Here is an 11,986-nt window from a genome sequence, read left to right as displayed (position 1 = left end):
TCATTCTTATTAGTCATGCCTTCGAATTTAAAGCTAAGATTTTTGACGTTTTGGGAGTTGTGCCTCTCCCGTTCCAGTAGTAGTTTTTGATTCACCATAAGTTGTTGATGACTTTCCATTATAAGATGTTGATTCTCCATAATCTGCTGCATATTAAAGAATTCGCCATGATTTTGATTTTGGTGGGCGTTTTCTTTACCATCAATAAAGGCGCACATAAACTTGTTGTCTCGAGATGTCGGAGCTGGATTAGCAATGACTTGTGGAGGTGCATTAGAGGGCTTGCGTGTTGCATCTTCTTCTTGGTGACGAATATTGTCCCCATGGAGACCTTGATCAGCTTTGAATCTCTTTTCTTGCCGCATTAGATGATCTTTCCCCTCCTTCATCATGGTTTTGAGCTCGACAACATCTTTGGATTCAGAACTTGTAGACATTGAGGTTGTGTTGTGGTCATGGTAATTGTTGATATTACTTGAGGCAAAATTCCCAGTTAAAATGTGTGCCGCTTGTATCGTCTTGGTAGAAAAGTACCCATTACTTGCCGCATCTAAAGCCAATCTGTATCGATCTTGAATTCCATTGTAGAAAATACTCATCATACACCCTTGGGTAAATCCATGGTGAGGACAATCTCTTTCATAGCTTGTAAATCATTCCCAAAAATCAGAGAACGACTCTGTGGATCCTTGTTAAAATCCAAGAATTGCTTTCCTTATATGGTCTGACCGAGACTTAGGGTAAAAGCGATTAACAAAGGCTGTTTTGCACTCCTCCCAAGTGGTCATTGACGCTGGAGCTACAGACTTCAGCCACTCACTAGCTTTTTCTCCAAGAGAAAATGAGAAAAGCTTACATCTTGTGTAGTCTTAAATTTTTTCACTCGAGTTGATGATGCCACATATTTCTTCAAAATTATCAATATGGTTCATTGGGTGCTCCGTAGAAGTACCAAGGTACTGATTTTGCTGAACCAAAAACAATGGCTTGAAGGCTTATCTCGACATCTTGTCCTTGTGGTTTCATCGGTTGAATGGCAAATCGGTTTTGAAAGTGTTGGTAAGGGGTGTCGAAATCTGTGATCCTTCGAGTTGACGGATCATCAAGCTCCCCTGGAGCTCGGTTTTGGTCCTCCATTCGAGCTAGGCTCGAGAGTACCTAAAATCAAAAATAAAAATATCAAAGTCAAATTGAAAATAAAACGTCTTAGACTGATATCCTAGTCCTAAACTCGTAAGTAAATTAAATAGTCCCCGGCAATGGTGCCAAAAACTTGATGTGTGTCAGGTTTTAACCTAGAATAACACAACGAAAAAGCTGCAAGTGCATAGCAAATCGATTGTAGTATTTAAGGTATCGATCCCACAAAGACTAGTAAGTTAGGGGATGAGTTTTATGAAGAAGAAATATGGCTAAGACAAAATAAAAGGGGGGTTTGTTGTGGGTTTTCCTACGAACCAAAATAGAAAGCAAATAAGAAATTAAGAAATGTAAATAGCAATAGAAGAAGTGTTGGGTAATAGGGAATTCTCAGGGTATCATGGATCGAATCATAATAATTGTTTGGGCAAAAATAATCGATTCGTTTAAAGACTACGGAAACAAGAAACATATGTTAAATAGTTGTTTTTATTGATCAAAGTCTCGAGCTCAAATACAAGAATTTAAGGCACAGCTAATCAATCTATAAACCCTAGCCGCGTTCTAGAGTTGAGTTGTGTGTCTTGTGTTTTAGGTCTCTTGCTTTGTTTTCCCCCCTTTCTCTCATGGAGGCCGCTCTCCTTATATAGAGACTCCTTTGCCCTAATCCCTTAGGATTTGTCTTGGGCTTGCCGACTCTATCTATGATAGGGGTCGGTCACGGGACTCTTGGCCCATTATTAATGTCGGTCGTTAGACTCTTGGTCCCTTAACAGATCTAGTCGCGTGACTTTAGGTTCATTGACGAAGTTAGTCGCGAGATTCTCGGTCACGTGGCAGAGTCAGTCACGAGACTCTTGGTCGCTTGACAGAGTCAGTCACGAGATTCTCGGTTCCTTGAAATAATTAGGAAGATTTTCCTTTTATAAGATAAACTCTTATTTATGTTGATTTTATTAAGCAAAATATGCGCTGACTAAATAAATTATATTTATTTATTTATGATGATAAAATTATGCCCAACAGTTAGCCCCCCACTCTCTATTTTCTTAGTAAGAATTTAGAGAGTAGTTAAAAACAATGGTATTATTTTTCCAGCCAACAAAATCTCAAAGTGATGTACCTTTTGAAATGATCTGTAATGGCTTGTGACGTCACCATAGCAGCTTTATCGAATAGTGACTCCGTAGAGACAATGTTGAGTCCTTAACGCGTCCTGACTGGGATCATTTTTGTACTTGACTCTATGTGCCATGACCATTTTGTAGGTTATGACATTCTTGTCAGTCATAAGACTTGCTCGTGGCATTGATCTTGTATATGATAACATTCTCTTACCGTACGATAATCTCCACATGTGAGGATGTATGTGACAGACAATTTCTTATCTTGTGCGTGAGACACAACTTAGGTCTCGCATTCGTGACATGATATGTCTCGTGACATGATTTATATCTCAGGCTCAAGACATTATTTATGTCCTTTGATCATGACGTTACACGTGTCTCCTCTTCATTGCATTGTTACATTTTGTGCCTAGCACAAGGGTATACGTCGAGCTCTCTTGGTGCGATTTGCCCACTACATTACAATTTTCATCGTACAAACATGAAATGATACTCATTTGTTGACACATCTACTGCTTCGTGCCATGTCAAATGATTGTTTTGTGTTCACGACGTTATTCATGTCACGTGCCTCCGACACCATTCATGTCACATGTTCATGACACTACTCATGTTAAAAGCTAATGGCGTGAGTTTCATGCTCTCAACATCTTGTCATCATGATTATGCTCATGACGCGATTTCTATCGTGTGCTCAGGGAATTAGTCACGTCATGTTCTTCTAACAGCATTTATGTCGTGCATTCTCGACATCGCTCATGTCTTGCACTCGTGACAGTTAAGTGTTCTATAATTGTCATGTGCTCGCTTCTTTAATAACAATGTTCATGACATTGTCAATGTTTTGTGCTCATGACACGATTCGCTTTGTATGCTCATGACATCGCCTATATCAAGCGTCATTACATGCTCAAGATATAGTTCATGTCGCATGCCTCTGCTACCATTTGTGTCACGTGTGACTGCCGCTATTCATGCCGCGTGTTCATAACATCGTCCATCTCATGCGCTCATGGCGTGAGTCTTGTGCTCACGACAGTCACATGGTTGCTTATGACACAAGTGATCGTCTTGTGCGCGTGACAACCTGGTGTTTCATAACTATCACGTACATAGCTCTTTAATAATAATGTTCATGACATCGTTTGTATCTTTTGCTCGTGACAGTCAGGAACATAACTGTCACTTGCTCACTTCCTTAATAACAATGTTCATAACATCATTTGAGTGCTTGTGCTCATGACAGTCAGGTGTTCCACAACTGTCACGTGCTCACTTTCTTAATTACAATGTTCATGATATCGTTTATGCCTTTTGCTCGTAGCACTGTTCACATGCTCATGGCATTACATACGTCATGTGGTATTGACATTACTGATTTGTTCGCAACATTATCTTCGTGTACGTGACAAAGATCCATGTCTCGTGTCTATGACACACACATGCTACTTTTTCAATGTTCATGACATATTGTCTAATTTGTGTGCTTATGGCACAGTTAAATCTCGTGCTCGTGATACGTCCAAGTCTCGTGCTCGTGACACGTTCAAGTCTCGTGCTCGTGACACGTTCAAGACTCGTGCTTGTGACACATTTTATGTGATAGTAACATACTCAAAACAAGACTTGCTTTGTAGAATGAAAAACCATTTTTATTGAAAACGTTGTCCATAACATGAGACGTGTAGTGTTAATCCTCGGAAAAATGCAAAAACACCAAAAATAAATAATTAAAAACCAAGAAACCATGGTAATAAAAGTAGTATTCCTTCAAATGCAGGGCATTCCAACTATTGGGCTGATTTTTCCCTTCATTGCTTTGCAACTTACAGGCTCCTGACCAACGAACTTCAGTGACCTTGTAAGGACCTCCAAGGTGGGATCGAGTTTCCCAGCTCCTTGTTCCCTTGTATTTTGAAAAGTACGTCGCAAGACCCAGTCTCCTCTTGGAATGTCCGCGTCCTACCTTTTTTGTTGTAGCTTCTAGCTGCTTCCTGTTGATAACACCCATTTTTGATTTTCGCTGCTTCTCGTTTCTCGTCTAGTGGATCGAGATCAAGACTCATCAACTCTACGTTTTTCTGCAAGTTAGGGTGCTCGGTTCGTGCCGTAGTCACGTCTACTTCACATGGCATTACTGTTTCCATCCCATACACTAGAGAAAACGGTTTTTTGTATGTCGATGACTTAGTGATGGTGCGATAAGCCCACAACATGCCTGGAAGCTCTTCTACCAACTTTCCTTTAGACTTTTCAGACGTTTCTTCAATAGTTTCACAATTGTTTTGTTTGAAGATTCAAAGCAGCTGGCTTATGATCGAAGGAAGTCGATAAGCCTCTTTTGTATGTCGGCTGCTAGTTTTGAACTCATGTTCACCCGCTTGTCAGGATCGTCTTCGAGTAATGGCATCTCATCCAACTGTTCCACCTCAGGTTCTCCCTATGAAGTACCAGCGGTAGCCTTTGTAATTGCTATAACTGTTGACCCTTACCTTTTAAGGTAGTTTGATAGCATGAATGTGAAATTTCTTGTTCTCCTACTATCTCTTTCACTCCCCATGGGGTGGGAAATCTGATAGTCTCGTGTAGAGTCGATGGAATAGCTCCCATGTCGTGAATCCAAGGGCGTCCCATAATAGCATTATAAGCCGAAGCACAATCTACTACTAAAAATTTAGTGTGTTTGTTAACTCCCTCTGCATACACTGGAAGCGTCACTTTGCCAATACTCTGCTTGCCCTCACTGCTGAACCCAACTAATGGAATAGATTTTCGTGTCAGTCCTCCTTCGTCAAGACCCAACTCCTTATATGTTTGCATATAAAGGATGTTAATTGAGCTTCCATTGTCGATTAATATCCTCTTCATCAAACAGTTAGCCATTGTTAGTTGTATGACCAAAGCATCTTGATGCAGGTTTGGTACACTGCTCTCATCAGTCGTAAAAGTTATGGTGTATGACGGCGTATCGCCTTTCGAAGCGTGTCCTCTGCTTTGAGAGTTCTTGACAGCTCTAGTGTTTCATTTTGCAGATGAGTGATTTATCCCACTTATCTCTGATCCTCCAGAGATAACATTGATGACTCGATCATGTTTTGGAGGCGAAACTGGGGCGTTCGCAGTTGCTATTTGCTTGTTGCTCTCGCCATCCATCCGATTGTGGGTTTTATCTGACAAGTATTCCCTCAAGTGACCTTTTTTAAGCAGCTCATTCACTTCCATCTTCAATGAGATGCAATCTTCTGTTTTGTGGTCGTGATCGTTGTGGAACTCACACCACTTTGAGGTGTCACGCCTATTGTCAAGTGCTTTCATTTTTGGAGGCCATCTCACGGTTTCCCCCATCTCTTTTAATACACCGACTCAATGTGTTAGCCTTGCTCAATGTTCGATGCGTGTTCCTTCTTTCACTTATGGTGTTTTCGTCACGAGGTCTTTGGTAAGGCTTATCATCCCTACTTGTTCTTTCGTTTCTCACTACACGGGAATCAGATCGTGGTGAACGTCGCTGGCGATAAGCCGAGTCGTCCTTCCACTTTATCTGCGCCCACACACGTGAGAGCACGTCTTCCATTGTTTTGCATTGGTACTTTGTAAGTTCCTTGTACAAATCACCGTCAGGAAGCAATCCTCTTTTAAATGCGGAGATGGCAGTTGACGTGTTGCAACTGGGGATCGATACTTTTTCCTTGTTGAAGCGTCCCACATAGGCACGCAACGACTCGTCTCTCTTTTGTCGTACCTCGTAAAGGTCATCCGCTGTCTTCTCCAGGTTCCTGCTGCTTGCAAATTTCTCAACGAAGAGATCTGTCAATGATGCAAACGAGTTGGTCGAGCTGTTTAGCAGGTTGATCGAGCTGCACCTGTTAGGCTTGAGCCAAAACCCTTGCACATAGTATCTTCCCTGCACTCTTTTTGGATGGCCATCGTGAACATTCGTTGTTTGTATTGTGCTATGTGGTCATCCGGGTCGGATGTTCCATCATACATCTTCATTGTTGGTAACATGAATTTTCTCGTCATCTCAGTGAGTGCAATTTCATCAGAAAAAGGTGTATCGGCATACGAGTGCAAGTTGCTTTTTCGGATCGGTGGAGCCACTCCTGACAATCGTTCGATCATGGCTTCTACTGCACCCAAATGTTTTGTAAGCATAGCTTCCAAGTAAGCGGCTTCGGCTGACATGGTGTGTGGTTCATGTTCGACTCCTGTAACGTGCAGCGCGTTAACGATTCGTTGTTGATCCGTGTTTTCTTCTCGAACAAGGTTCTCGCGGGTTTGACGTATGCTAGGGTTTTCTCCATTATTCTCCTCCCGTGGAGTCTCTAGTCGTCCGTCTTCAGTCGCGGTCGTCGTTCGAGTAGCTGCAGGAGTTGTATTGAGATCTTGCATCCGACTGACGTGCACGCCACGAAGTCTTGAGGTTGCTTCAGTAAAATTTCTTCATGCTGTCACCAGTGAGGCGTTCTCCTCACGTAGCCCGGCGTTATCAGCCTTGATCTGCGTCAGCTTCTGCACCGTCTCGTTCATCCTGGCAGTCAGGGCTTTCAGCTGAGCGGCGACAGTCGCTTCGACATTGGTCATGTCACTTCCGTTTCCCGTCATCTCACGTAGATTACTCTAGCCCCTCCTTCTAGCGCCAACTGTTTGGGCAAAAATAATCGATTCGTTTAAAGACTACGGAAACAAGAAACAGATGTTGAATAGTTGTTAACTGTTTAGGCAAAAAAAATCGATTCGTTTAAAGACTACGGAAACAAGAAACAGATGTTGAATAGTTGTTTTTATTGATCAAAGTCTCGAGCTCAAATACAAGAATTCAAGACACAGCGAATCAATCTATAAACCCTAACCGCATTATAGAGTTGAGTCATGTGTCTTGTGTTTTAGGTCTCTTGCTTTGTTTTTCCCCTGTCTCTCGTGGAGGCTGCTCTCCTTATATAGAGACTCCTTTTCCCTAATCCCTTAGGATTTGTCTTGGCCTTGCCGACTCTATCTATGATAGGGTCGGTCACGGGACTCTTGGCCCATTATTAAACTCGGTTGTTAGACTCTTGGTCCCTTAACAGATCTAGTCGCGTGACTTTCGGTCCAGTGACGAAGTTAGCCAAGAGATTCTTGGTCTCATGACAAAGTCAGTCACGAGATTCTTGGTCGCTTGACAGAATCAGTCACGAGATTCTCGGTTCCTTAAACTACTCAGGAAGATTTTCCTTTTATAAGATAAACTCTTATTTATGCTGATTTTATCCAGCAAAATATGCGATGACTAAATAAATTATATTTATTTATTTATGATGATAAAATTATGCCCAACACTAGTAAACTAAACAGGGTATTTTCGATTATTAACGTTCAAGAACTCAAATTTGGACTAAGCAACTGCCTATTCCCATAGAACCTAATCACTATGTCTAGACAACCTAGATTACTCTATTTTCGCAGGTAAATAGGAGCTAAACACACATAAATAATCCAAGTTTGATAAGTTCACAAACAAAACTTCATAACTCAACTTTCGGTTGGTTATGACGCTTTGCTCATCTAAATTACTTTAGGCGATTTAAATCTATCCTAAAAGCAGTAGCTAGGGCGTCAATTAAGCAGTAAGCAACAAACATTTATTTAGATGGAGAACAATAAACGAACAGACCCAAATCTAAATCACCCAAGTCAACAATCCATGAATCCCCTTTTGAAAACCCTTAAACCCAACAAGAGAACTACTCAGACATACTCATGCAAATCAAAGTTATATGAATAAGATATTGCATAAAAGATTAAAAGTATAAGAAAAGGGTTTAGAAATCTTCTCTGGAATACAAAGTAGATGATTCTTCTTCCTTAAACAAGTAGAGAACACTAACGAAAGAATTTAGAAAGAGTAGAAAGAGAGATGGTGACTTCAAAGATGAACGACGATGGCTTCCAAAAAGAGCTGAAATAGAACGAGCTTTGACGGCTGTGTAGGGGTCTCTGGTCGTCTCTAGGGCTGCTGCTGGAGGCGTGGATGGATGTAAAATGAAGCACACACTGGTTTTGTCTTGGATTAGGGTTTGTAAGGGTAGAAACGTTTTCTCTTCTTAAGTGCAGGACAAGGGACGACGAAAGAGGCTTCTGGACCGTGGAGGAGGCTTGGACTGGGCCGTGGTGATTGTCGCTGGTCTGGCCTTCAATAAAAGCCCATCGGCTGAATGGTTCTCTTCACGTTGGTTTATAACACTTCTCGATAAATCGGGCATATCTTCCGGATGAATGAATGGATTGACTTTATTCCCCTTCGAGGAGAAATATGACTATTCCAACTTTCCATAGACACCAAGAACGTCAAAATGTGAGTTTGGGAAGGTCTTCAAAAGTGGCTCATACTGTAAAGCTTTGAATCTGTCCTGAAACGTATTTTTCTTGTCTTTTGGTCCAATTTGCTATAAAACCTGTAAAACATTCTTGAAACCTGAAATACTTGATAAAAGACCTTTTCTACCTGAAATCTCATCAAACTCTTCCTAAATGCAAATGAAAACTATAGCTAAAATGGGTAAAATAATGATGTTATCAACCGGTTAAGCCATCCCGATTCATTAGTGATGCGAAAGAATAATCAGAAATTTCTGAAAATATTCATTAGAGAACCTAAAGAGTTTTCCTAGTGATTTCTTATGTGTGCTGCTTTAAAAATCAAGCCGATTATATGGCTTTCACCGACCCCATGAATTTGGATGGTGTCAATTTTCTGGTACATATACAAAGAGATATTGTGGAATGATCATTCACCATATATTCGAGTTTGCAAGAGTATTTGGTTAATTGACAATGACTCTATATGTCAATAAGTTTGCATCGGGCCTATGAATTATCATGAGTATTCCTATTATAATTGGTTTGGGTCAGAAACCAGACATATTCCATCTAAATATGTTATAAATGTTGAGTTGCTCCACCATAGTGATATAAGATGGAATTTGAAAGAATTTCGGAAATATGTTTGATACGAATAGCTTTGGAAGATTGAATATCTTGAGAATTTGAGTCTCGAGATGCAGAGACTGTTGTTTCAGTGAGTCAGTCTTTCCAACATGGGGGGGGGGGGAGAAAATAAACAGCTAAAAAATATATTGGAAGAAATTTTCTTGATCCTCGTACTAAGAAATGTTCGCTAGAAATTGAAAAGAAAATTTACTGGCAAAGTTTGCAAATATGCTAAAAGCATGCAAGAGCCATTTTCTGACCTTGAGTGAAAAGTCACATATACCAGCTGTGCTCCAATTATTGTCCTAGAAGGATAAGATCAACAGCTAGTAAGTCTAAAGATCACATGGAGTGTGATAGACTTATGGTTCCAAATATAAGCATCCTCGGTAAAGAAAAGGAGTATAAATTAATATGGCACCGAGGAAGCAAAGAGTTATGGAAAATCTCTTGAAAAGATCGATGTAGACATGAGTAAGAAAGAGATTCAGGTTGTGACAACCTATCATGCGGACTCCACTAGCCCCCGTTAGCTGCCCCAACGGACCGTTCGTGGACCCTGCTAGCCGCCCAAACAGACCCCAAGCTGGCCCTGCAGGGCATCGATCCTAACCCCTCACCGTTGAAATGGAACTAATCATCCAAATCCACCAGTAGGTTATTGGTGCACCAATCGTTCCTCGAACCCTGGTCCCCACCCTTTAACAACCTTCCCACAGGACAAGCTGTCACCAATTGAGCTGTCACGAGTGGGGTCCACGGGACGGGTTGTCACAATGAGCGACCCGCAGCGTGACAGATTGTATGTTTTCTTGTACAAAATAATAGTCTAAGGCAACATGTTTCATCTTGGTATGGAAGATAGGATTGGCACAGAGATAAGTGGCTCCCATATTGTCACAGTAGATAACCGGAGGTGTTGGTAAGTTGATGCCCATTTCCGTTACTAAGGAATAAATCCATTGCAATTCTGAGGCCATGTTCATGACAGCTCAATATTCTGCTTTCGTTGACAAACGGGACACACTTCCCTGTTTCTTTGAAAGACCATGATATTGGACTGCCACCAAAATAAACAATATAAGCATTGTTGGAAACATAGTTTGCTCGATCCCGACCCCAATTTACAATGGAAAAGGCATGTAGAGCCAAAGGATCATCACTGCGGATGAAAATACCAAGTGACCTTGTGCTAGTGAGATAACGTAACACAGGCTTAGCAGCCTACCAATGCACATTAGTAGGTTTGTGTATAAACTGAGATAACCGATTGACCGGAAAAGCAATATCTAGTCTTGTAAAGGCCAAATATTGGAGGCTACCTATCACCATTTGATACTCTGTAGGATCATCAAGGGGAGTACCAGAGAAAACCGTGAGGGTCGGTGCCTGAGACATAGGAGTGGACACCGTTTAGCATCAAGCATGTTTATCTTGGCGAGAAGATCAGTGTAGCTTCAATACCGAAGAAGTAACTTAAAGGACCAAGATCATTAAGAGAGAAATGTTGAGCTAGTGAAGCATGAAAAGCGTGAACTACTGGTGGAGCTCCTGCAATGATAATATCATCCACATAAACAAGTACATAGATGTACTCAAGACCATGTTTATAGATGAAGAGCAAGTTATCTGTCAGAGAAGTTTTGTATCCCGATTGAAGAAGGAATTGACGAAGTTCTTGATACCATGCACGAGGAGCTTGTTTAAGTTCGTGCAATGCCTTCCGCAGTCGCCACACGTGATGAGGTCTATCACGATCAATGAAACCCAGAGGCTGAGAAACATATACTTCATCTTGAAGAGTGCCTTGGAGGAATGCGTTATTAATGTCCACTTTGTGTATTGCGCATTTGCGTTTCACGGTAACTTCAAGCACAAGGCGAATGGTGGTTGATTTGATGACAAAACTGAAAGTATCCTTATAATCAAGACTGTATTGGTGGTTGTATGCCCGAGCAACTAAACGAGCCTTGTACATGTCAATAGAATCATCAGGTTTTTATTTCAGTGTAAAAATTCACTTACACAAAATAACATTATGGGCATTTGTTGAGGGCTCCAAATCCGATGTATGTTCACAAATTTTAGCATTGATCTCCTCCGCCATTGCATTTTGCCAATTTGGATCTTTCATTGTATGTGCCACAGTCGTTGGAATCACTAGTGGATGTGTGGCCGTAAGAGTGAATTTGGTTTTTGAATTGATGATATTGTTTGGATCGGGTTCGCATCTGATGTTGATTTTGTGGTGAAGGTGGAGAAGGAGTGGGTATGGACGACGAGGTTTCCGACGAAGAAAGAGGATTAGATGTTGAAGATGATGAGGTTTGGTCCGGTGTTTGTCGAGAAAAGGAAGGAGATAATGGATTTGACATTTGTCTTGTGGTTTGATAAGGCTGATTGTTATGTGATAGTGGGCTTGTTGGTAAGTGGGCAGAGGAATCCATATCCTGAACCTGTTTGGTTTGAATTTTGTGGTCGATATCCATGGAAGCAGAGAACGTAGATTGTGGCATGGTCAGAGTAGGCGATGAGGACGGGATGACCGGCCATGGAGCCAATGGCGGAGCCAACGACGATGTAGCTGGAGATGGTGACTGATGATCTAGACACGGGGGAGAGGAGGAATGAGCTGGTGGCGATGGTAAGGCTGGTAACGGCAACACCGAATCCAATTTGGCAACGGTATAGGTGCAGGTGGTTGTGTTACCGGTGACGCGTTCACTGTTGAGGTAACTGCAAATGGAAAA

Source organism: Camelina sativa, chromosome 16 (genome assembly GCF_000633955.1).
Source record: "Camelina sativa cultivar DH55 chromosome 16, Cs, whole genome shotgun sequence".
Taxonomy (NCBI): Eukaryota; Viridiplantae; Streptophyta; class Magnoliopsida; order Brassicales; family Brassicaceae; genus Camelina; species Camelina sativa.
This window is presented reverse-complemented; position numbering follows the sequence as displayed.